Source organism: Condylura cristata, unplaced genomic scaffold, assembly GCF_000260355.1.
Source record: "Condylura cristata isolate star-nosed mole 26May11 unplaced genomic scaffold, ConCri1.0 scaffold00007, whole genome shotgun sequence".
In the NCBI taxonomy this organism is placed as follows: Eukaryota; Metazoa; Chordata; class Mammalia; order Eulipotyphla; family Talpidae; genus Condylura; species Condylura cristata.
The window spans coordinates 42,528,886-42,554,049 of record NW_004567108.1 but is presented as its reverse complement, the minus strand read 5'-3'; the positions used below and the strand labels follow the sequence as shown (position 1 = coordinate 42,554,049).

Genomic DNA, 25,164 nt, shown 5'->3' with positions numbered 1-25,164 from the left:
GGGACACCTGCCAGTAAGAAAGAAAGGTTAAAGTGGATTTTTGTAATTTCAACTTCCATAAAACCATCTACTCTACTGTTTTGAAGCTAAAATAGCTTGTCTGCAGATAGCTACTGCTTCTACAAAAAGTAAATGGGTGGCTTTTTATTTCCAATCTCTTTTGAACCTGCAGGAATATATTTTTATTATAACTATAGACTACTTATATTCTGAGCTACAAGCATTATTTGCAGTTCCTTCAACTCTTCAACATGTTCTTGCATTAAAAAATAAATAAACGCCAAAAAAGAAATGGGAATAATATTGATAAAATTTTTTTCCCTATACCGCAATTTAGTGTAGCTTAAAATATGAATATCATTAAGTGATTTTAAAAATAGCCAAGCAAATAGCTCAACAGAAAGCTCTCCCAATATAGGTTGGACTAAATTTTAACGTTATACTAAATTAAAACTCCATGCAAAAGCTAGAGTGTTTAAAATAATGTTGCATATTTTTATATACATTATATCATTTTAAGTGCTAAATCAATGTTGATGGTGAACATCAAAGTATCTTCATAAGGATATCCTTATAAACTAATGCTTAAAATCAAAATGTTTCCCAAGTATCCTTTGTTTCTAAAGTGAGAATAAAAATAAATCTTAAAAGACTAAACATTTTTATTTGCTTATGTTTTATGCTAAAAGTGTAAAACTTTTCAGATAAAAAAATACAATTTCACAAACTACAAGATAACCTGAGATGTAACATTTCTCTTCTATTGTATATAAATAATGGTTAGTCAATATTAACAGCAGTGAGGGTTAGTATTTAATCCTATTCTTGCTCATCAGCTCAAAATGTAATTAAAGAACCAAATATTACAAACCATACCACTCTGCAGTTAAACTTATTAGAAGCCCTGGAAAATCTCTTTTGTCAATATCCAGAAGTCCCAACTCATCCTCTTCACTTTTACATTGAAGGGAAGGGATTTCTTCCTCTTTCACGTAACTTTCTCTTTTGACCATTAACATACATATTTCCTCTATTCTCTTGTAATTGGCAAACCACAGCTGGCAGAGTCTGGTACACTCCTGACTGTAAGTTAAAAAGAGGACCATTGTGTACCCACCAAAGAACCAGAACATATATTTGAACTGTCACAATCACTTTATCTTGTGATCATGTACAATGTCTCTGGCATTACATAGACACAACCCATATCAGCTATCTTGAAGAAAATGTAAACAAAGGCGGCCCTCCCTGGTGGCGCAGCGGGTTAAAGCATAGCACTGAGAATCTAGAGCCACTTCCGCATGAGTTCAATTCCCGCCTGCCCCGGAGGTGACCACATGGCGCGGCAGACCTCTCCTGACCCGCCCGCTGCTCCCCTCAGCAGTGTACTTCGTCGATCTGCCTGTACTGTTCCCCACTCTGTCTCTGGTGAAGCCTCTCACCACCCCTGAGCCTCTGGCCTGTACCCTAGTTCTGTATGCACAAAATAAATAAATCTTTAAAAAAAAATGTAAACAAAGGCATTCCATAGGTAATATAAATACAAATGTCTACATAGAGTCTGTCTCAAATCCACAGCTTCCACGTTACCCTTTCCTAAATATGATCTGCCTAGGAGTGCACCTGCAACCTTCCAGTTATCTATCCTTTCTTCCTTTGCCTTTTATGATTGTGCTATTTCTATGTTACAAAAAAAGAGGATAATTCTCACACATCCCACACCATGCTGTGGTGCATTGCCTGCCCCCCAAATATAAAGGTCTCCAAGAGCATAGGGCAAAAAAGACAAATCAAAAATGCATTGATCCTAGGGAATGTCCCACACAAGCCAAGCAAGAAAAATGAAGAGGTTGCTGCTTATTTCTTCACAGTAAGCCTCTGCCTTTCTGCCAATCAGTCTACATGTCTATCTCACAATTGGAATTCAGAAGTGAGATGGTTATGATGGAGTTGATTTGATCTAAAAAATGAAATCAGTCCTGCTATTGACAGATAATCATATTTAGCAGAGTATTTTGACAAAGAGAACCGATTTAGTCAATTAGAGTATATGGAGAACATTTTTCATGACTGAGTAAGCTAAACATGCAGTGTGTATACACCATGTTAGCTACTTAAATTTATGACAAAAGTAATTTAGGTATCAAGTTTAAAATGTGAAAAGTGGCACATCCTTTTTCAAAATTACTTTATTAGTAAATTAAGCATAAGCTTGAAGATCATATACAAATACAACTTGTAATTCCACCTGATAGCAGTTTCTCCTTTCATTGTTCTCACATTGCTTACATCTTTTGTTACACTAATGATGTAACAATGACTATTGTTTCCACTTGTCACAAATGCATTAACTAATAATTGACCAATTTTTTTTGACATTTACATTAACCAATAGTGGAAGCTAAAAATTCTTAGGCTACAATAATTCTATCTGTATTTTCTCCAGCTTTCCCAGATCCTCTAATATAGCTATAGAGTTCCTATAGAGGAAAGACATGTCATTTCCTAGTGACTTTTGCATTCTCTTCACACTGTATTCTTCTCTACTTTAAAGTCATAGGGAGCAAATACTATCTAGGCATTATCTTTAACACCAAATACGCTTTTATAGTTATTCTATCATACATGGATTTTCTGAGCACCTATCTTATGCCCCAGTGTAGTTCCATTACTAGAATCTAAAGATGATAAATAAATTAGTTGTGATTAACGCAGGAAAAGATACATAAGCATACAAATTACTAAATCATGTGGAAAGAAGACTGAATGAGATACTTGGAGAAAAAGCTAAATTTGTACACAACAGAACCAGTTTTTCTTAGAGCTTATAATGATGACTGTTTTTAATTCAGTTACTTATTTTTTTATTGAAGTAACACTGGAGAACCCCATCAGGTATCACCACCACACTTTACTCACCACCAATTCACCAACATCCTACCACCATAGACCATTATATTTATTTACTTTTTGGTTTTGTCCCTCTCCTACCCCTTCCCACCCCTAGTGTTTCAGTTCTGTAATCAGCAATTAAGGGTGAGTTTTCAGCTTATCTTTATCTGACTATATAATGATTACTGCATAGTCAAGTTATATACAAAGCACTCTGGGAATACAGGGGAAAGACTGATTGTGATTCTACAATAGAAAACAGATTCATATAAGACCATAACATCTGAAACAGATTTTAAAGACTTTATCCAGATAAAATAGAAAAATAAAAGCAGTCTAGGTAAAAAATACAGTAATCACAGGAACAGAGTCTAGAAAGGGCATGGCATATGCAGGGAACTATGAGAAGTACTGAGACTGAAACATTGACTGAGATAGCAGAAAATGGATTAAATAGTTGGGGGGGGGGGTAGAAACAGATTACTAAAAACCCTGACTACCAAACCAGATTTGCATTTTCCTACAGGCAAAAGAAACTTCAAAAAATGTTGTGCATAGTAAGAAAGTCTTTGTTTTATTTTATTTTAAATCATGTTTATATGAATATATATGCAGACTGAGTTTGTATAAAGATAAATCTGGAAGGATAAAGGTGAGTAAATAAGAAAGAGGTGGGAAAGTAGAGAAAATATGACTCTTATTCTACTATGTGTGTCTATATAACCAACATTTAATTAGAAAGTGTTTCAGGTATGCCTCAGATGATCACACAAGAAATAATTAACCTAACAAGTGTGTAATGCATGTTAAAAAATATTTCACAGCTGTAGATTGCTCAAAATATTACAGAGGCACTCCTCCTTTATGCATGACCACATGTCAAAATCCAGGAAACTGTAGGCTGTACACTATCTATGCACCTGAGATTTGTCTATTTATTGGCTCAGAGGATCATGGTGCCAGATAAGGACTCTGTCCCTAAAATATGTCCATGTACATATTGACTGCATTTTTCATAAAATATGTTGTTAGACCACCTAAATAACTAAGAGTTGAGATGGAATTAAATTTCCAAAACAAGTAGCATGAACTATTTTGTGTCTCCTTGTTTATTTAATTAATACTTGTATGCTTAATGGAATTTTATCTATTGTTAACACTTCTCTTCAATACAACTGATAACACTCACTCATCAAACCCTAAGAGTTTGTCTGAACTCAGTAGCCTAGGTCAATTTACAACAACAAAAATTTCCTGATTATGGAAAGAAGAACTGATACAATAATAATGGAAACAATTTCTATGTGGCTACATCCACTAGAATACATACCTTGAAAAGATTTATCTTCTTTATTTTTAGATTTCTATTATAAGTAAGAGAAAGTCTTCACACATGGAGTAAAAACTTGATACAATCTTATCCATGAGTTATAAAATATAGAGTCAAGTTTTATTTAAATCACAATTTGGAGTGATAAATCTGAAAAAAGTCTAAGTTTCTGTTCAAGGTAAACTTCTATGATTATACTGAATTTCTACTTCAATATAGAATTAACGAATACAAGTATTTTCCATACCTTGATTATGTGTGCTTGCTCAACATTGTTTTGCCTGTGCATAGCAAAATGTTTACATAAGCGTAAACAGCTATTTGACATATGAAAACATTAAAAATTGCTTGAGTTAGGTTGCTTTCTTATTCTTAAAAATTTATTGTTTCACAGTTTACCTTTTTAAATTTCCTTTTCTGCATGTTTTAAGTTTTTATTCCATCCTTTTCTCATTCTTATTTTGTCCTTTTTTTTTTTCTTGGTATCAATTGCTGATTCTTTCCTATCTACAAACTATTTCCTTAACAGCCCCTTTTTCCACACATGGTAGAAAAATAGAGATGTTATCTAAATTAAGTTATACTATACTTTAACATGATTTTTCAAATCAGACCAACTGCAACTATAAATCTACTTACTTCAGCTCTTGCTTATATTTCCTAGGCTCTTCACAACATGAAACACCTGGATGGGTTCTTAAAACTTTTTCAAAAACTGTTACATCCTTATGCAAGGATATAGACACTGTAAACAAGCATTCCTTTCATAATTTTTTTTCTGAAAATGGCATGAATCAAAATTTGTTGAACATTGAGTCCTAGACTTACTCCAAACATCATGTCCTATGTACTGTTGTCTCATTTATGTTTCTTAGATGTGGAAACAAAAATCAAGGGATAATAACAGAGTACTTTTCTGCTTTCCTTTCATGTACTCAGACAGCAGCATTATATGACTGATTTCAGTTACATGGACCATTGCAATGAAAAAATGGAGAGAAAAGTTATTATAACTAATATATGCAAGAATGTACAACACTCTGTGATAAATAAAAAGATTGTGAAACCCTTATTTCTCACTGTTCTAAAGGTTGGAACAACTTGAATTTCGTAATGATCCATCTAGTTGGTAGACAACTTTCTCCTTGTTTCCCTGCATGTGAGAGAGAGAACACTTGTTCTAGTATCTCTACTTGTAAGGATACGGATCTCATCCTGAGGGCTCCATCTGCAGGATCTCATCTAATCTTAATTACCTCCCAAAGGCCTCATCCAAATTGGGGATTAGGACTTGAACAATGGAATTTGGGGGGTAATAGTTATCCAACTCTTTATACTGTTTTACCTCTTCCCACCCCAACTAAGGACTTTCTCAAATGCAAAATATATTCATTCAATCTCAAAAGACCTAAAATCTTAACTCATTCCAGCATAAACTCTAAAATCCAGAGTTTCATCTAAATATTATCTAAATTGGGTATAAGTGAGACTTTAGGTATGAATTTCCCTAAAGCAAATTCCTTTTCCAGTTGTAAACCAGTGACACCCTTTTCTTTTGTTTCCATAAGCCCCAGTTAGCTGAGCTTCTCCTAGGATAATCTCATCTCTGTTCCTAGCTCTTTTGAAATAATTGATTAGGTACATAGTTCACACCTACGCTAACTCTTAATCTAGTGACCAGTCAGCCATACCTTTAGTGTTCTCTTCTGAACATGCTTTTTCATTTTTTTGTGATAGATACAGACTGAGAATTTTCTAAATCTTTAAGTTCCAGTTTCTTTTGGATTAAAAATTCCCTCTTCAATTCATATTTTTCTTCTCACATTCTAATACAAGCAATAAGGAGTAAGATATTCATGTAGTATCCTCTGTTTCTACCATAAAATTCTAATATGCTAAAATCATTTCAAATACCTCATCCTTCATCAAGGTTCAAAGAGATGTGCCTCTCTCTAATTATTAAGCATTCATGTATATGCGCTTGACATTGTACCAGTTACTTATATAAACCTCATTTTTCTTCCAAATACTGTCACCAATGCATAGGGAGTATAATAAAATCTTCTTACCAAAGAAGGAGAAAGAGGTGGAGAATGGTACTGGCAGATCTGAATTCAGTAATGACTCTCTTGCTAGTTGAGAGACAATGACTTTCTGCTATTGCCTTGTATGTGTAGGTTTACCTAATGAGTTACAAGAATGATAAATACATCAAATGCCTCTGAGCAGTTTGATGTTAGCAGTAAGGATCTGTAAGGGGAGGAGGAGAAAGTGGAGGAGGAGGGAGAAGAAAAGCAGAAAGCTGAGGAAGAGAAGGAGTTGGCAAAAAGACAAAAAGCTATGTAAGTCATGCTTATGGCTTTCTGATCCCTGGGATATTTACATTTTCACAGAGAAATTATTAAATGGTCTAAACTTTTCATGTGTTTTATCTACAAGGAAAAAGGTGTTGATTACGCTAACTTACATGTTCGAGGCCATTGTCAGATCTATTTTTAATTATAAGCTAATAAACACCAGACATTTTTATTTCATCTAGATGTTTCAAGAGTTGTTAATTGTGATTTTGTCCTTAAAAGTGGATTTGCCTGCTGATAAAAAAAAAAAACAAACAAACAAAAACGGGGTTTTCAATTGCCAGGGATAAGAGGTTCTAGAGTATAGTAAATTGACATAACTAATAATTGTCCAACTGAGTTACATATTTTCTTTGTAAAATGTGTAAATAACAATGATTCTAATATCCTTTTGCTAATATCCAAGGACAGCTGCATGAATACATATACCATGTATTTTTAAGATATTTTTAGTCATTATAGCATTAGACAAAAACTGGATACATTTTTGAATGAAAATATTCATTTGGCATTCTAAAAAATTAAATCATTAAACCATTAACAGGTCGATCTTTACTTGGAAAACAAATTAACTCTCCTAATAAATAAAAACAGTATTAAAATACTGTAGTTGATATTGACATAAAAATAAAATGCCTTAGAAGCAATGAAAGATTGATCTATTTTATATCACTTATAATACAAGGACAGTTTTTACAAATAAGTTTACATAGCTTACTGCTTCTAAGATGTTTTTCTTTCTAAATTTTTACTATAGCATCTTTTAGTTTTACAGAACATGGCAGACCACAACAGCACTTTGCCTTAAAATAAAGTACACAGCTTATTTTTTCTTCCTCAAAAACCTCAAAACCAAAGGAGCTATTTAAAGAAAAAAAAAAAAAAAAGGAAAAGCATAATATACATAGCAAGCATTGCTCAATAGGGAGAAATTTTCTATTGTTAGTAATGGGGCTTTTAAATCTAACCACAAGCAACCAGTGGTCTGTTTCTTTTAGGGAGTACTTTGTTAGTTGATTTACAAAGATAAATAACTGTTATTTATGATCACACAAACTACTTAACAACACTGATTTTGAAGCCTGACTACTTTTTAAAATACATATGAAAGAGCTACTCTTAAGGGAAAAGCAACACAGCATCCAGTCATTTGTAAATATGTATAAAAAGTTAATATCTCCAATGAAAACATATTTACACTTCAACATAATCATTTATCTTTTTTATTGATATTTACCATCACACCAGTTAATAAGAAACAGCTGTCACTTGTCTTCTAAAGAAGGGTTAGTTTACAGTGGGAGAAGTCACATTGACTATCTTTCTGATGTGATGGATCATAATATAGTGTCTTAGTAACAGAACTGACTAATAACTCTAATCACAATACCTCTATTAAGCTAAGCAAATTTACCACAGGATAGGCCCTCCCTGGTGGCGCAGCGGGTTAAAGCACTGCACTAAGAAGCAAAAGTCACTTCAGCATGAGGCCGATTCCCGCCTGCCCCGGAGGTGACCACATGGCTCGGCAGACCTCTCCTGACCCGCCCGCTGGTCCCCTCAACAGTGTACTTCGTCGATCTGCCTGTTCTTTTTCCGCTTTGTTTCTTGTGAATTCTTTCTCCATCCCTGAGCCTCTGGCCTGTACCCCAGTTCTGTATGTACAAATAAATAAATCTCTAAAAAAAAAACTTACCACAGGATAGATCACAAGTCAGAATTTCTAAATCAACTGTTAATTTTCTTTGGTTAGGAAAAGTAAAAAAAAAAAAAAAGAAAAAGAAAAAGAAAAGAAATAATGCAGGCTTACCTAGTAGTTACTAGAATACTACAATGATAAATGCATCAAATGTCCTTGCATAGTTTGATGTTAGCAGTACGGATCTACAGTTTTAGAAAAGATTTCACATTCTCATAGTCACCAATTCTAAGTGTAAAGTTGCCCTCACATCTAATTTAATTCTTCATGTTGCAGGTTAAATTGATTTCATCTTATTTGACCTTCACTGAAGATTGAGAACATCTGCTTTCCAACCTTTAACAATAAGTTAAATATCTCTAACTCTTCTGTTCTCTGGAATAATAATAATCCTCACTACTTCAATTTTTTTTTTCTTTTAGCTTTCTTTTTCAACCCTTTAATCATGTTTGTGGTGCACCTCTGAACTTTCTCCAAGTTCTCCATGTCCTTCTGTAGTGGTAGAGCCCAGAACTAGAAACAGTTCTCTCAGTCGGGTCTGACAGTGGCAAGTACAATGGGAAAATAATTTCAAAAGTTTTCTATATTCTTGATTCACGTTTATGTGACTTTTTGTGGTGTTTGCTCTAACGGCAACAATACATTGTTAACTCATACCAATCTTCCCTTACTTACTATTAAAGAACTTCCAACTTAGAATTATTCATTCCTTGGAATTTATGCTATTTACCCTCTCTATATTGTTCTATGTTTTGTCTCTAACTGTATTTCATCATATTATTTTTTTAAAAGATTTATTTATTTGTGCATACAGAACAGGGGTACAGGCCAGAAGCTCAGGAGCAGCGAGAGGCTTCACCAGAGATAAAGTGGGGAGCAGAAGAGGCAGATGGACGAAGCACACTGCTAAGGGGAGCAGCGGGGGGGTCAGCAGAGGTCTGCCTCGCCATATGGACCACCTCCGGGGCAGATGGGGATCGAACTCATGCGAAAGTGGCTTTAGCTTGTCAGTGCTGTGCTTTAACCCGCTGCACCACCAGGGAGGGCCCATCATATTATTTTTAACAGATATTTCAATTCACTTAACTTTTTTACTCTTAACACCATTATGCTATTGTGATTTTGATCTAAATGACCAAAATATATATTTCTTACACATATAAGATCTTTATCCACAGATGCTGACTCCTAGTTCACAAAAAACTTGGATTTTTCTCTGTTAAGCATGTGAAGACGTTTTGCTATGCTAATATAGGTAACTTAAGAGAAACTCCTTAGGACAGAAGTTAGTTGACAGGGAAAACAACATAATAATGGGTGATACTGATATGAGTCCCACTCATATTTTCTGTGAAGAGAGAAAGGTTAGAAGTGGAGTTCAATTGCCAATGAGTTGAATTTTTAGGGCTATTTCTCCATTACTATGTCTTCTCTACTCATTATAGACTGACCACACGGACCTACATTCTTTCCCAAACAAAAAAGCCTTATTTCTACCTGAGGACTCTGATATACCTCATCCTTCTGGTGATTCTTGTTATGGTTTCTCTTCTGAGCTACAACAACACATAAATTATCATTAATATATTGCCTCATATTTTTCATCATTCTTTTTGCCATTTAATTCTATATTCCAGCTGTTAATAAACATATTGAAAGGAGAGAGATTCCTACTGTTTCTGCACTCTCCATAACAGGCTTTCTACACAGACTCTTGTTCTAGAATGACTACTTCTCACCTGTTTGTATAACTTCCATTGTCTCATCTATAAAATGGAGAAGATAATAGTAATTAATAGATCATAAATTGTTTTGTGAATAAACTTAGGTATTGCACATATACTGTGCATATTATCACAATAAGTGGTAAATATTACTAATATTTTCATTATTATTATTTTAGTAACATGAACAATTACTTGTGAACTGATTTAGTTAGTCGCAATAGCTAATGGGAATTTGTCCTTTGCAATTATTTTTGATGACATTAGTAACTTCTTTCTTTCATCCCTTATTAAAACTTAAACATGATTTCCAAATTTAACACTAGTAAAATTCTGACTTAAAAATAATGATAACTTTCATTAGCCTTTGAAGCAATTAACAAGAGTCTCACTTAACTGAATTCACAGAACAGTCACTAAAAGGTGATATTTATAGCATAATAACTAATAGCAAACTGGGAATGGCCTCCCAATTCACTCTGAATCTTCAAGTTTTTCCTTGGAGATTGCCAGTCTAAAAATTTATTAGCCCAAATGTAGTTAAGCTAAATGAAGTGTCAGAAAATGTTTTGTGGCAAATATGAAGGACTATTTGGCTAGTAAATTTTCTTCATCTGCTATTTAGAGAATGCTCAAAGTTGGTTCCCAAACCACTATCTTTTAGTCTCTTGAGCACTGTAAAAGTAATCAACTTTTTTTTTTAAGAACTGTTGTAAATATATTTTGAAAGCCCCAAAGTGCTTTGTTATTTGTTGGCCAAATCCAATATATCTTCTCATTTTTCTCTCTTGTTCCTCACCACTTACATAGTTTCCAAAACAAAAAATTTCCCTGGGCGAATAATCACTTTTGTTGATAGCCACTCTTGTTGCTTCACAAAGTCACAGTACTGATGTGAACATCAAGATGAATATAACATGAAAATGAATCGTTACGTGAAAGATGTGATGACAACATCAAAATTGTATAAAGACAAAGCAAAATCCAAGATGGTGACTTTTTAAGACAAAAAGCACAAGATTCTAGAATCAAACTGACCCAGCAAATAACAAAACAGTTGAAAATTTTATCTTTACCCAAGGTTTCAACTTCCATTATCAAGTTAATCAATCCTTAAGCTCTATGGGACATGATTTTAAATTCATCAAGGAATTATTATGGCTAAAGGTAAAGTAAACTGTAACAACACCCCCATCTGTCATTACTGAACCAAACAAAAAAAGTTTGACCAAAAATAAAAAAATGTCTTTTTCATCCAATCAAATGCCTTCTTTAGCCTGTCATGGTATTTAGCCATGCACATTTCAAAATATTGGCCACTTGAATGATGAAACATAAAATCTCCTTGGGTAAATAAAACTGAATTTACACTAGCCATGGAAAATAGTAACACTAAGAATAAACAGAGATCATGATCAAGATACTATTTTAATTCTATTAAATTATCAACTTCATTTTAATTAACGTTTTGAAGTTTGTGTTAGCACAATAATAGAACTAGGAAAGCATTTAATAAAAGTAATAACCATTCTTCAGGTATGAGTTCATTTTGAAAATACATATAGAATTTGACAAACTAGCAGTCATAACATTATGTTTCTAATAGTTTACTGATTTTTAAAATTGCTTTCTTCAGTCCCTTAACTGCGTTACTCTATTCTGAACAGGCAGCTCAAACACAAATACACAAACATTTATACACAATCGAATGATACTAAGAAACCTCCACCTTCGGAGATTTTTATTTTTGGCACAAAGTCTCCTAGTTTAGTAGATATATTCATTAACTTACATTTAAATGATTAAAAGTTTACACCATTTCAGGTTTTCTCAATATATGTCATACATGCAACCTATCAGTATATTCCATAAGCTTCATAGCCAAAAAAGGGAGGAATCACAAAAAAATCACAGAGGAGACATAGACATTTCTAATAATGACTGAAATGTCCTCAGTCATAAATATTTTATCTTGAAAATAAAACATTTTTGTAGGTCTTTGGCTAATTAGCGGTCCTTAAAAGAAAGAGCTCTGGCCTTAGCAAATAAAACAGCATCCCATTCTTGGTTGTGTTTTCATTGAACCTCTCTACAATTATGTCAAGTAAGGACTGCTATTCATTCCCCCTTGTTTATTTCAAAAGCGTATTCCATAAAATGAAAAGCATGCAATATGAAAGGAATAGTTCAACAGGACCCCACCTCTCAGGATCCAGAAAACAGCTGGTTACCTCTAAAGAGCCATACTTTTTAGTTATTGTCTTAGGGAAGGTATTTTGGTCTTTTCTTGTTTAGCATTTAATAACTTTTGTTTATGTGCATTTTCATCACTGCTAAGAATCCCCTCCCCTCTACATAATTCTTTTTTAATTAAATTAAGCCATTGACACCATACTAACATTTATCAATTTGCTCAAACTCCATCTTGCTGGGAAGTAGGAATTTATCAAGGATTTTTTTTTAAGTTCCAACCAAATATTAATGCAGCTGCTCCCTGAAGTTTTAGAGTATGCTAAAGTTGTGTGTTTTGGAGAGTGAACAGTGAAGGTGCTCAACTTTCTACTTCTGCTCTCCTTCCATAATCAACTCAATTTTATTTAACTGTATTATAAATAAAGATAACACATTTTCCAGGAGTGATAAAAATTAATGAAATAAACTTTAGTGGAGACTGGGGCTTGCTAAAAGGGTTGTCATGCAGTTTGAGATGGAGTGTGGTAAGGATGGAGATAAAGGAGTGTCAAAAATAAATAAAAGCCTAATTAAGAAAATTTTCTGTTCTTAAAATTATGTCTGATGCTGGGCCACACTGTTATAAATACATGGGAAGCAATTAAATAAGGTTACTTTTTAAGAGTTCATGAAACTATAGATATCAGGGCAATATTATATTTGTAATTCAAAACCATTTTCTTTCACTCTCATTTTCAGATTATCTTCACAAGCACTGTGATCTAGTATTTAATCCAGAGACCTAATTCACATAGTGAATATTATGAGACTATGTACAGAAAATAACTACAAGTTTATCTATTTTATGTATAGAATATGCTAAATATACACCTTTATCTGTTTTATAAGCTATTTTATATGTTTTAATAGTTTGCAGTGCTGTTCATTAGAACAGCCTCTTGGGAAGATGTTGATCTATCTTCTTTTGGTAAGCTGATTCTATGGAACAGAATAATTTGCAAGTACAGGTATTACTGTATTAAACTATATTAAATTGGGTGGCATCAACATATTTTGGGAATAAGTAAGCCCAAGAATATGAATCTCATAGTGCAAAGGGAGAAACTGGCCTTACAAACAAAAACTACAGACTAGAGAGAAAAATCCAGTAAGGACAAAATGGCTTAAAATAGTTTATACAAATATAAAAAGTTTTGTTTGGATTCTAAATTTGTAGTAACTTTACAACCCATCCTGTTCCAGAATTCCTCTTCATAAGATGTACAATTATGTTGAATGTCTCAGTATCCCAAAGACACTCAAATAGCCACGACTACCATCCTCCTTTAAAAAAAAGAAATGGTTTTAAATATATACACAAATTTGGTACTCAAAGTTCAGTAGCAATACCACTTCATAGAACCAGGCACCTCAGTTTCAACCTACAACACCCAAATTGTTTCCGTTTCTACACCACTGCAACTAACAATCCTGCCAAACTGCACAAAACCATTCAGTGGTTTTGTCTGATGTGGCAAAAAGGAGGTACCACTAATTCATGCCAGGATAAAGATCTAGTCAGTTGGGTTAGAAATTGGTGTTGAAATCCAATGCATCACTTCATTTCCATCCTCTGTCTTTTTGAATAAAAAATTATTTTACCATGATAATTTTGCATTTATTGTTCAAAAAACCCGAAACAAACCTTGCTTTGTATGAAGTAATGGTAATGTACCTGAAGGATTCATCTTAGTAATTTTTTAAATTCAGTTACATTTTTAACCTATATTCAACTATACTTGAGGGGTGGGGGGAGGAAGAGTTTCTTCTGTTGAAGTAACATTGCATTATAATATTACTTAAGTTTCAGGTGTGTGTTACTGAAAATCACATAATATTGGATTTTTTTCTAAAGAGTTCATTTTATAATGTTAATAGCCTGGCTACATAATGGTCAGCAGGTTTAAAATGAGAATATCAAGTTCTGGTCCTGCTGCTACCAGCCACTAATAGTACTCCTCCCCAAGTCATCTCACTGTGCCATTGTTTTACCAAACTGGCTCTCTCAACCTCACAGCATTGCCAGGAAAACCAAATGTAATGTTCTACATGAACAGAAAGGCACTTAGTGAACTTAATAACGAGACCAGTGAAAATTTATAAAATAACTTCATTTTTGTTTTTTTAAATTCAGAGAAAATTCTGTCAAAAAATATTACTAGTCCTTCACAAAAATTTTCTCAGGCTAAGTACTTTTCTGTATCTATAATTTTCTTAAAAAAGCAAATTATAGCTACAGAAAAGTAAGAACTGCTCAAAATATATTCTCCAACTATGTATTATAAAAATTCAACAATAGGAAGAGAACACCAAGTTTCAGTTGAAAGTTACCATAACAGCAGGAATTACGAGCACAATTCTCTCAATCACATATTTTCCCTCTTACTAATCTTTTCTTGATTTCAGAAAAGATTTCTTCCTTTAGTAGTGGGGAGAGACAAATGGAATTCAATCCCTAATTTTCACTCCAAGATAGAAATCATCCGTAAACATGATTTTAAAACCAAACAGAGCTATCTTGTTTCAGTAGAGAACATTTTTTTTTAAAGATTTATTTATTTATACATACAGAACTGGGGTACAGGCCAGAGGCTCAGGGGCGGCGAGAGGCTTCACCAGAGAAAGAGTGGGGAGCAGAACAGGCAGATGGAGAAGTACACTGCTAAAGGGAGCAGCGGGAGGGGCAGGAGAGGTCTGCCGAGCCATGTGGTCACCTCCGGGGTAGGCGGGACTCAAACTCATGCGGAAGTGATCCCAGCCTCTTAATGTAGTGCTTTAACCTGCTGTGCCACCAGGGAGGTCGCAGTAGAGAACATTTTTTAAAAAGGAAATATTCAAATATCAGTTAATAAAAATATTTTGTTTCTGTGAGTTTGGGATCAAAGAATATAGAAGCAATAAATAACAAACACCAGTTTATCCAAAATTCAAAAGGTAAAATTAAAACAACCAACATTTTCCCACGACCTTATACAGCGTCTGTAATTCATAATGATGTACCCAAATCAATGCAGGAATTAGTTTTCTGATTCATCATATATCAATTTATGTTCAAAGTAATTTTAATCTCAAATTATATTCCAATATAGTCCTGTGAATACTAATATTAATCCATGCATTAAAATACTGTAATTGTCATACTAGTAAAATATCTAGTTCTCTAACGTAAATGCTATATATATAGTATATATAATGAACATGAAATGCTTGAAATATTGGTTTTTCTTTTTTCTACTTCTAACTCAATATGATAAAATACTGAAATGGTTTGATATGACTAACAAGGTTGTAATAGGAACTTCAACCTCTCCAATTCTAGGAAAGTAACAAATCAGGCCCTCCCTGATGGTGCAACTAGTTAAAGCCCAGCACTAGGAAGCTAGCCACAGACGCTTCAGCAGGAGTTCAATCCCGACAAGGGAGATGACCCACATGCGTGGCAGACCCCTCCTATCTCACCCGCTGCTCCCCTCAACAGTGTACTTCATCAATTTGCCTGTTCTGTTTCTGGTGAATCCTCTTATTGTCCCTGCACCTCTGGCCTGTACCCCAGTTCTGTATGCACACATAAATAAATCTTTAAGCAAAAAGAAAATAATATATCCTTTATGCCTAGACTGAAAACGATGCTATTTTGGCTAATTTTAAAGTTAGTGTCAACAAAGTCAATGAAAAATTTTAAATTAGCATGGATTTTAAAAAAATCTTATCTTCCCCCAACATGATATAAGAAATTTATTGTTAATTCACTTAAGACCAATACTTATTTTTCTTTTTGGCAATAGTGGTTCAACATCTTGAAAATGCATTTGAGCTTTTTTTTTTTTTTTTTACTATTACTGACTCCTTTGATCAAATCTAAAAGGGGGTTATACATAATCCACTAAATGCACGTAATTTTTGGAAGCGTTGGTTGGTGAATTTCTATACTGTGTAACATACTCAATTAAGGGTAAGAGACTTTTAAATAATCTTTAGGGAAAGATTTCTGCCAAACAACACAATGTTCATGGTAAGAAAATTATCTTTGGGATTTATATTTTCAAATCAAAATAAATCAGCTATTCAAAAAGAATGGACATAGAAATGTTAACATTGTGAAAAACTTGTACCTAGCTATGAATCATTGAAAAATCATCCCAGAGTATCATAATTTGATCTAAGTCATAACTTAAAAATTCCTAGAGCCAACTGAGGCTACCTTCACAATCCAGAAAAATTGAAGCGCAACAATCACATGTAGTTATGAGGAGGAGTCTAGTATTCTGAAATTCTGTCATCTTGCCAAACATAGTTCACCATCCAAGAAGCCAATCTGTCTAAGTTTGGAAGGGGCATAAGTAGCCTCGATTTCACTGCAGGATATGTTCTCTCTTTTCAAATATTGATGTGAAAGACTTTTGGCTAAGTACAAGGATTCTTTTTCCCTGGAGAAACTGCAGCTGTAAGAGTTGACCTCAACTTTTTAAGAGCAACCGATTTTGTCTGGGAAACAGACCTACTGATTATCAGAGTTAGTCAAGAAAAAAGGCCTCAGTCTTCCGTTCTCTCTGAACAACTGCTCTGTTTTAGTATCCTAATATATCAAAGAGTACTGCCATGCTGCACAACTCCAGAGGAGACATTCATAGAGAATAGTATATGAGCATGCTCCCATGGAGTTTAGAAACTTAGACAGCCCTGGCATCACCATCGTGATTAAAATACATGCTTATTTATTAAGCTCCTGAGCCTGAAAATACTGACTTATTTTGAAATAGTTTACTCAGTATAAAAATGCTGCTCTGATATGACCAATTTACCATTTTACAGTTTTGCCAGTCTCATCAATATCTGCATCTCTTATAAACTGCAACACTATTCCTGCCATTTTTATAGGAGGTTTTGCTTGCTCAAGGAAGAGAAAGAAATAAATTTTGCTTTACTTCTTTTGAACTTAAAACAACTGATCATCTGTGGTAAAGAATAAAATGTTAAAAACAGAAGATCTACTATTTATTAATTACATGCCTCAGTTCACTCATCTATAGATAGGAGGTAATAATATAACTGTCTTAACTATTCAAAGAATTATCATAATAATCACCTAGGAAATATGCCAGAGTGAACTACAAATTGAAACACTACATGCAAACAATATTTTGTAAAAAGACAAATTTTGAATGAAAAAGTCTTCTCAATATTTACTGAACTCAGCAGTGTTGAATATATCTTTTGTAACTGGTTTTCAGAAGTCTATTCATCCTATAGACTATATTTGGGGTCTTCTTTTAGAATGGTCACTTTTATGCAAAATTAACTCAAACTTCAACTAGAAAAGCAAGCACTATGCCTTATTTCTATGGGTAGAATAAAGTATCCAATATATCTTTGCCAGCCAATTGTCTCAGGCACAGACATTTTAGCTCATTAGTGATTTAACACAATACATCTAAAGTTTTAGGGAGTGAGCAATCCTATACAATCAAATGCTATCAGGTAAGTTTCTGGTTCTGTTTTTGAACTTTATAGTTATCACGTGAAACCAAAACATCCCTTTTGATGCCATAGGCACAAAGTCATCAACTAAACTTTTAAAACAAATTCCATTTGACTCAGGTTTTAAACATTTCATTTCATTAGGTCTCACATAAACTTGCTTCTGAAACTAATCTGAGGAAAAGGCAAATTGCCTGGCAAACACAATCTCCTAAGGGATAAAGGGATATAAAACCCTTAGAGTTACATAAAGGTAGAAGTGGGAATTATTATTCAGAGAATCCTAAACTCTTGACTTTTACCTCAACATGGAAAAAAGTAGAGGTGATTGTTCTAAGTGAAGTCAGAAGGGGAAAGACAACTACTGGTTGGTGTCACCTAGATGTGGAATATAGAGAAACAAAACAAAGGGTTAGATAAAACCAAGCCAATAACAAACCCCAAGAATCTGCCTGTAGAATTGAGATTGCCAAAGGGAGAGGAAGGACGAACAAAATGTTGTGAAGCGCAATGGACTATGGTAGAGGACTAGCAGTACTCTGGTGGTGGGTGTGGTGTGGTGACACACCTGAAGAAAGGGTGCAAGTTTATGGCTCTAAATCATAATGTTGTTTACCAGTGTTACCTCATTTAAAAAAAAAAAAAGGAAAGGAAAAGCCTAAATAAAAGCTCCTAAGAAGAGCAATGCAAAACTAAAATTTCTAAATTAAATCTGATTAAACACAGTAGAAATGTTAAATTAGATTTGAAGAATTTATTTTCTAACTGCTTCCAGCTTCTATTGTCAGTCCTCTCAGGGAACTATTTTCAGTTGTGTCCATCACCAGACTAGAGATCAACCCCTTCCTGGGGGCAACTTGCATCCAATGACTGATCAGTCACTTGGAGAACAGAGACTTTGCCCCATTAGTTGAACCTGGAATGTCTCCCAACATGATCCCTGTGAAATTGTCTGAGATCTCTGCTCTGAATACATCATAGCCTGATTTTTCCTTCAGCTCATACCTATTTCCTTCCCTTTCTTTGCAGACATAACCCCAAGAGTTCTCATTAACAAACATCCAGCATTTTAATACTGCTTCCTGGGAAACCTGAAACTAAAGTAGATAAATAAAGCAGAATTATATATATATGTCAAATGGGGGGGGGGACTATATATATCCACTACACTAATTTTTATTCAAGATATACACATCATATCCTACTACATAAAATTTTTTTCTTTCTTTTTTATTTCTTAAAGATTTTATTTATTTATTTATTCGTACAGAACGGGGGTAAGGCCAGAGATGTGGAGGGTGAGAGGATTCACCAGGGACACAGTGGGGAGCAGAACAGGCACATCCACGAAATACACTGCTGAGGGGAGCAGTGGGCCGGTCAGGAGAGGTCTGCCAAGCCATGTGGTCACCTCCCGGGCAGGTGGGGATCGAACTCATGAGGAAGTGGCTTTAGCTTCCCTGTGCTATACTTTAACCCGCTGCGCCAACAGGGAGGGCCCAAATTCTTTTTTTCTTAATTCAGGCTTTAATTGTATTTTTAAAAATGCAACAAAAAATAAAAGTATATTCATTTCAATCATGAAATTCAGCACGTTGTAAAGTACATATTTACAAGTGAAACTTAATTAGAATAAAATTTGTGGTCAATTAACTACTTAGAGTTAGTTCTATTATGTCTGTTTTGCCTCAGGAGCCTAATTTCATATTTCTTTATATCAAATATGGTTATTGGAAATCAAGGTTTCTATGCTTAAGAAGAGAAACTCCTTTTGTTTGATTAGGCTTTTATTTACCCAACAATAGATTTTCTTTTGGATCCTGATGTTATTCAAAGCACATCTGCTTTTAAAATGCAAAGACCAACTCATTTGGCCCAGAATTTATTAGTCTTGAGTGGTTTATCATTTATTGCTTCTCAGTCTCACTCAATACCATTTCAACACCTCTTTTCTCCTACTTTCCTGTACCACAGATACCAGAAAATTAAAATACTCCCAGGCATGTAATACAATTCTAGAAAATGAGATGCAGGTAGAAGTCCCTGGTGAGACCTTTGCTTCTTTGTGGCAATGGGATGAAGCCTCAATAAATTTAAGTTTTTTATCTTTCTTCCTGCCTGGAAAGTAAATGTAATGCCTGAGAATACAGTCGCCACATTGGGTCTGAAGCAAGAATGAAAACAAAAGCCACATGCTAAGAATAACTGTGTGGAAATATAAGAGTCACTACACCTGCCCTTGGACTGAAGACCTCCAGACTTCTTGTTACATAAGAAAAGTAATGACTTAAACTAGTAAAGGATTTATTTATTCTTAGTTATCCATTATATTCATTGTTTAATAACAGGAAGTATATCTGCCTGTGAGAAAAAAACTTCTAAATTATACAAGGAATTTATCACCAAGTTTTAATAGAGGAACACTAAATATTCTTTGTATATTTCCCCAAACAGACTATGTTTTAAGAGAGGTTAGGGGCTGAATCATATTTACCAACTCCTATAATAATGAATGAAAAGAGGAAAAAAGGTTTGAAGGAAAGAAATTGAGCTAGGGATAAACAACCAGGTACATGCAGCTATAAATTGGGTTTTTGAATGCTGCATTACTTAGTATAGTAATCTAAGTTGATAAAAATAAGGAGTGTCCTAGAAGAATGGGTAGTCAACATAACTTTTTGGATAACCCAACCCTTTCTAAAGATGCATAAAGGAAAAAGATAAGAAATATCACTTGTGCAACTGCTCTGTGTTGCTGACAAAACAAAAATCTATGTTATAAATGCTAGGAAGAGTCAATGTTTTATTATGAAATGTCAAGCCTGATGTGAAAAACCATCCCAGCTAGACAATGACAAACTGCACAAGTTTTGATGAGGAAAAGTAACATTGCTACGTATGAAGTAATTTTTCAAATCAAGTTCACTTAAGATGGGAATTTCCAGAACTTTGTTTTACATGAATATTTGAATTGGAACCATTAACAATTCAATTTTTAAAAAAGATTTATTTATTTATGCATACAGAACAGGCCCGAGGTGCAGGGATGGTGAGAGGATTCACCAGAGACAGAGAGGGGAACAGAACAGGCAGATCGATGGAGCACACTGCTGAGGGGAGCAGCGGGCGGGTCAGGAGAGGTCTGCCATGCCATGTGGTCACCTCCTGGGCAGGTGGGAATCAAACTCATGAGGAAGTGGCTTTAGCTTCTTAGTGCTGTGCTTTAACCCACTGCGCCACCAGGGAGGGCCCGGAACCATTAGCAATTTGGTTCATTGTCTTTTACTTGTCCTAAAGCAAGCAATGAAATCAAATGTCCACTATGCAGCAAGAATGTACTTTTATTTATATAAAGACTCTACCTTAGGGTCCTCCCTGGTGGCCCAGCGGGTTAAAGCACAGCACTAAGAAGCTAAAGCCACTTCCTCATGAGTTCGATCCCCGCCTGCCCAGGAGGTGACCACATGGTGCGGCAGACCTCTCCTGACCCGCCCTCTACTCCCCTCAGCAGTGTATTTCGTCGATCTGCCTGTTCTGCTCCCCGCTCTGTCTATGGTGAATCCTTTCACTCCCCCTGCACCTCTGGCCTATACCCCAGTTCTGTATGCACAAATAAGTAAAATCTTGAAAAAAAAAAAAAGACTCTACCTTCATCTGCTATAGACCAATTATGTCATAATGTGAATTGACTGTAAGTTGTAAAGATCATCAAAGCACTGGATGAAAAATACTTTTCAAACCTGAAAACCCATTCTAATTATGGCAAAATATTTGTTAATATGATAAACTTGCTTTGTAGTCCATGTGCCACAACCTTACATAGAGCTGGCTAAAGGATAGTAGACAGAACAGGAACCTCATTATTCTAATCTAAATAAGATGCTGAGTTATATGAAGATGTTTATTTGACTTATAAAAAAACAACAGTTTCATATGGTTCACTAACATGTACATAAATTCCAAAAGAAACTTTGGGGGGGGGATAAGTATTCAAATCTTTCTTCTAATCTAAGCCATTAATCAACATTATGCTTTATTAAAATAAAATAAACACTAAAATCTTAATGAGAACTTTGTTAATAGCCAACTCCAATTTGATAGAAAACAGCTAACACATCAAAATATTGTAAGCACAGATTTAAATAGCATTGTAATGTCTTATTAATAGTATAAATAAAATCTCTTTGGTATTTTCTTTATTTAAATTTTTAGCATAATAAAGGTATTAATTATACCAAACTAATTATATGGTTAACAAGCTATACAAAATGAGCTTTCTGACTTTTCAGTCTAAAAATATCTTTTCACTTTAAAAAGGAATAAACAAGTGTGACTTTGGGCTCTCCCTGGTGGCACAATGGGTTAAAGCACAGCATTATGAAGCTCTACGAAGCCACAGCAGCATGAGTTTGATCCCCAGCCAGGGAGTGGACCCACATTGCGCGGCAGACCTCTCCTGACCCGCCCACTGCTCCCCTCAGCAGTGTATTTCAGTAGATCTGCCTGTTCTGCTTCCCACTCTGTCTCTGGTGAATCCTCTCACCCACCACAATTCTGGCCTGTACCCCAGTTCTGTAAGCATAAATAAAACCTTAAAAAAAAAAAGTGTGACTTAGGTACCACAAATTCAAAAGAATTATCTTGTCCCATACATTTAAAATAGTTTTACTTTTCAAATTATATTAAATATTTGACAATATCTGAGATTAAAATGTGATAAATTGATATCTGATAATTGATCAATCTCCAAAATTTAATTTAGCTTCAAACTCATTTCAATCATTAAAAACTGGATTTGTATATTAAGAAAACAACATTAATATAAGTACTTAAACAGGACCTATTTGAGGAGAGTGACAGAGACAAGCATTTACTACTCTCTCCCTTTTTAATTTCCTTTTATTATATTTATCCTATGAGATATCTGACTTGAGCAGTACGTTCTCCTGAAATACAATTGAACAGGTTGAACTCTAAATGTACTCATTTGAAATTAGACATTGATTTTTTTGTATCATGAATGTCCCAGTCAATTTTAATTTTCATGTATTGACATAAAGGCATCAGGTTTCATTCTTACTGAAAACACCCTAATGTACTTACAGTAACATCCAGTTTCCTACTCAAAACTTACAAACAGGACTGTCTACACAATTTACGGCACCCATGCAAACTGAAAATACTGGGTCCCTTGTTCAAAAGTTTTAAGATAGTGAGAGGACAGCAGTAAACAAAGAGCCAAGCCTTTCTAAGAGGGGAGCCCTGACCCTTGCTTGATCTCCAACCTCACTGCAGACTTCCTTTTTCCCTCCTGACTCTAAAATCATCTCACTTCAGACCCATCAGTCTCCCTCCAGCCTCAGGGATAATGCTACTGACAGACCTGAGTAAGTCTCCTTTGCCCTCAAAGCTACTTATCTCTTAAGTTTCTGCTTAAATGTCACTCCTGATTATCCTTTCTAAGTCGGCTTTTCTTGTGTTTAGATTTTTTTCCTAAACACCATTCATGACATTTAGTAAAAATATATTTGCTTACTTGTTTTGTTGTGTCTTTCTCTCTTAGAATATATTCATCAGGAGTACAGGTTTATGCCTTTTTTATTCATGAATTCAGACCCAGGGCCTGACATAAAACAAGCACCAATAAATAATATTGGGACAATAATGACCAGAAGTTGAAGTCAGAGAGACCTAAGCATGAATCTCAGCTCTGCTATTTTCTACCAGGTTAACCTTGGATAAGTCTCCCTTGTGCCTCAGTTTTCTTAACCTTAGAATAGGGATAGTAACAGTATAAACTATAAAATTATTATGACTTTTAAACTGATAGGTATGAAGTACTTAGCAGACTGGTTCATAGTATCATTCAATAAAAAGTATTATTTTTATTAAGTATTTTATTAAGTATAATAATAATTGTTATTATTTTATTTTATTTTCATTTACATTTTGGCTATTTATCATGTTTTGTATTTTATGAGTCATCCTTTCTATCTGGAGACCAACAACTTTTCAAATCTAATTTTGGTTCCAATAAATTTAAAATCTTCCAAGGTAGAAAGATGTTTGCTCTTTCTATTTATTATGACATGACACTGTATCATATTGAGTACTTTCCAAAAAAAGGGACTAACATAGCTAACTTTATAATGCCAGAGAAAAAGTGTCTGTAGGAACTTAAAAATTATCAAAAGGAATAGTGTTTTATGTGTAGTATATAGAGTAAAAGAACTGTCCAATTGTAAGATTTCATGTGGTCATTATAATTTACCACTACTTACTTGGGCTGAACTTAGGAATAAGAATTATGGGACAGTGATGACTGCTCTGGTCAGAGAAAAGAGAAGCTGTTTATGCAAATAGATTTTAATGTATTAGCATCTTACCAGTCTAATATTTGAACATTTTAATAGTACAGACCTGCATTTTACTAACTTACAACTCTACCAGTGTTGCAAATCCTCTAAAAGACTTACATCAAGTGTTTCTCAGCTAATCGTTAGATGTTTCTTTTCATTGAATCCCAACTTTATATTACACCATTCTTACCATTGAAAAAATTGCACTTTTTTTCTTTTTAAAAATGGTCCTTGTCCTGGCCCTCCCTGGTGGCGCAGCGGGTAAAGCACAGCACTGAGAATCTAAAGCCGCTTCCGCATGAGTTCGATTCCTGCCTGCCCCGGAGGTGACCACATGGCGTGGCAGGCCTCTCCTGACCGGCCCGCTGCTCCCCTCAGCAGTGTACTTCGTCGATCTGCCTGTTCTGCTCCCCACTCTGTCTCTGGTGAATCCTCTCACCCTCCGCATCTCTGGCCTGTACCCCAGTTCTGTATGAATAAATAAATAAATCTTTAAAAAAAAAATGTTCCTTGTCCCATGGGGATCACAACTGAGATGAAAAGATGCAGAACATTAAGAATGATGTTAAAAAATACAAAATATAATAAAAACACACAAAAAAATTTTTAAAGCATTTAAAAAAAATGTTCCTTGTTGTGGATGGAACTGAAGAGGATAACACTAAGCAAAGTAATTCAAAAGGAGAAAGGCAAATACTGGCTGGCTTCATTAATACTTGGAGTATAGAGAAACAAAACAAAGGGTCAGAAAAACCAAGCCAGAAACAAACCTTAGAAAACAAATTGTGGAATCGAGGCTACAAGAGTGGGTGGGGGGAAAGCCCAATGGGAAGAGGGCACAAGGGCCTGTGGTGGAGGACTAAGGGTGCCTTGGTGATGGGTGTTGTAAGAGAACATGCATCTGAGGAGTTACAGTCCTATGCTTTTGAAACGCATACAATGGTGTAAACCAATATTACTTCAAGTAAAATAAAAACCCTTCTTATCAAACTTGAGTAATGAGTACATAAATTGTTTTTCTATATATTTTAAAACCTAAATTTAAACATCCCCTGCTGGTTATTTAAGTTGCATTCAACTTGTTCATAATACC

At 34.6% G+C, this 25,164-nt stretch overlaps 1 protein-coding gene across 1 annotated transcript in view; it reads right to left on the bottom strand.

Annotated features, from left to right (window-relative positions):
* ADAMTS6 (ADAM metallopeptidase with thrombospondin type 1 motif, 6) overlaps positions 1–25,164 on the bottom strand; it is a 217,283-nt gene that overhangs the window by 144,785 nt on the left and 47,334 nt on the right. The gene's annotated exons all lie outside the window — the stretch shown is intronic.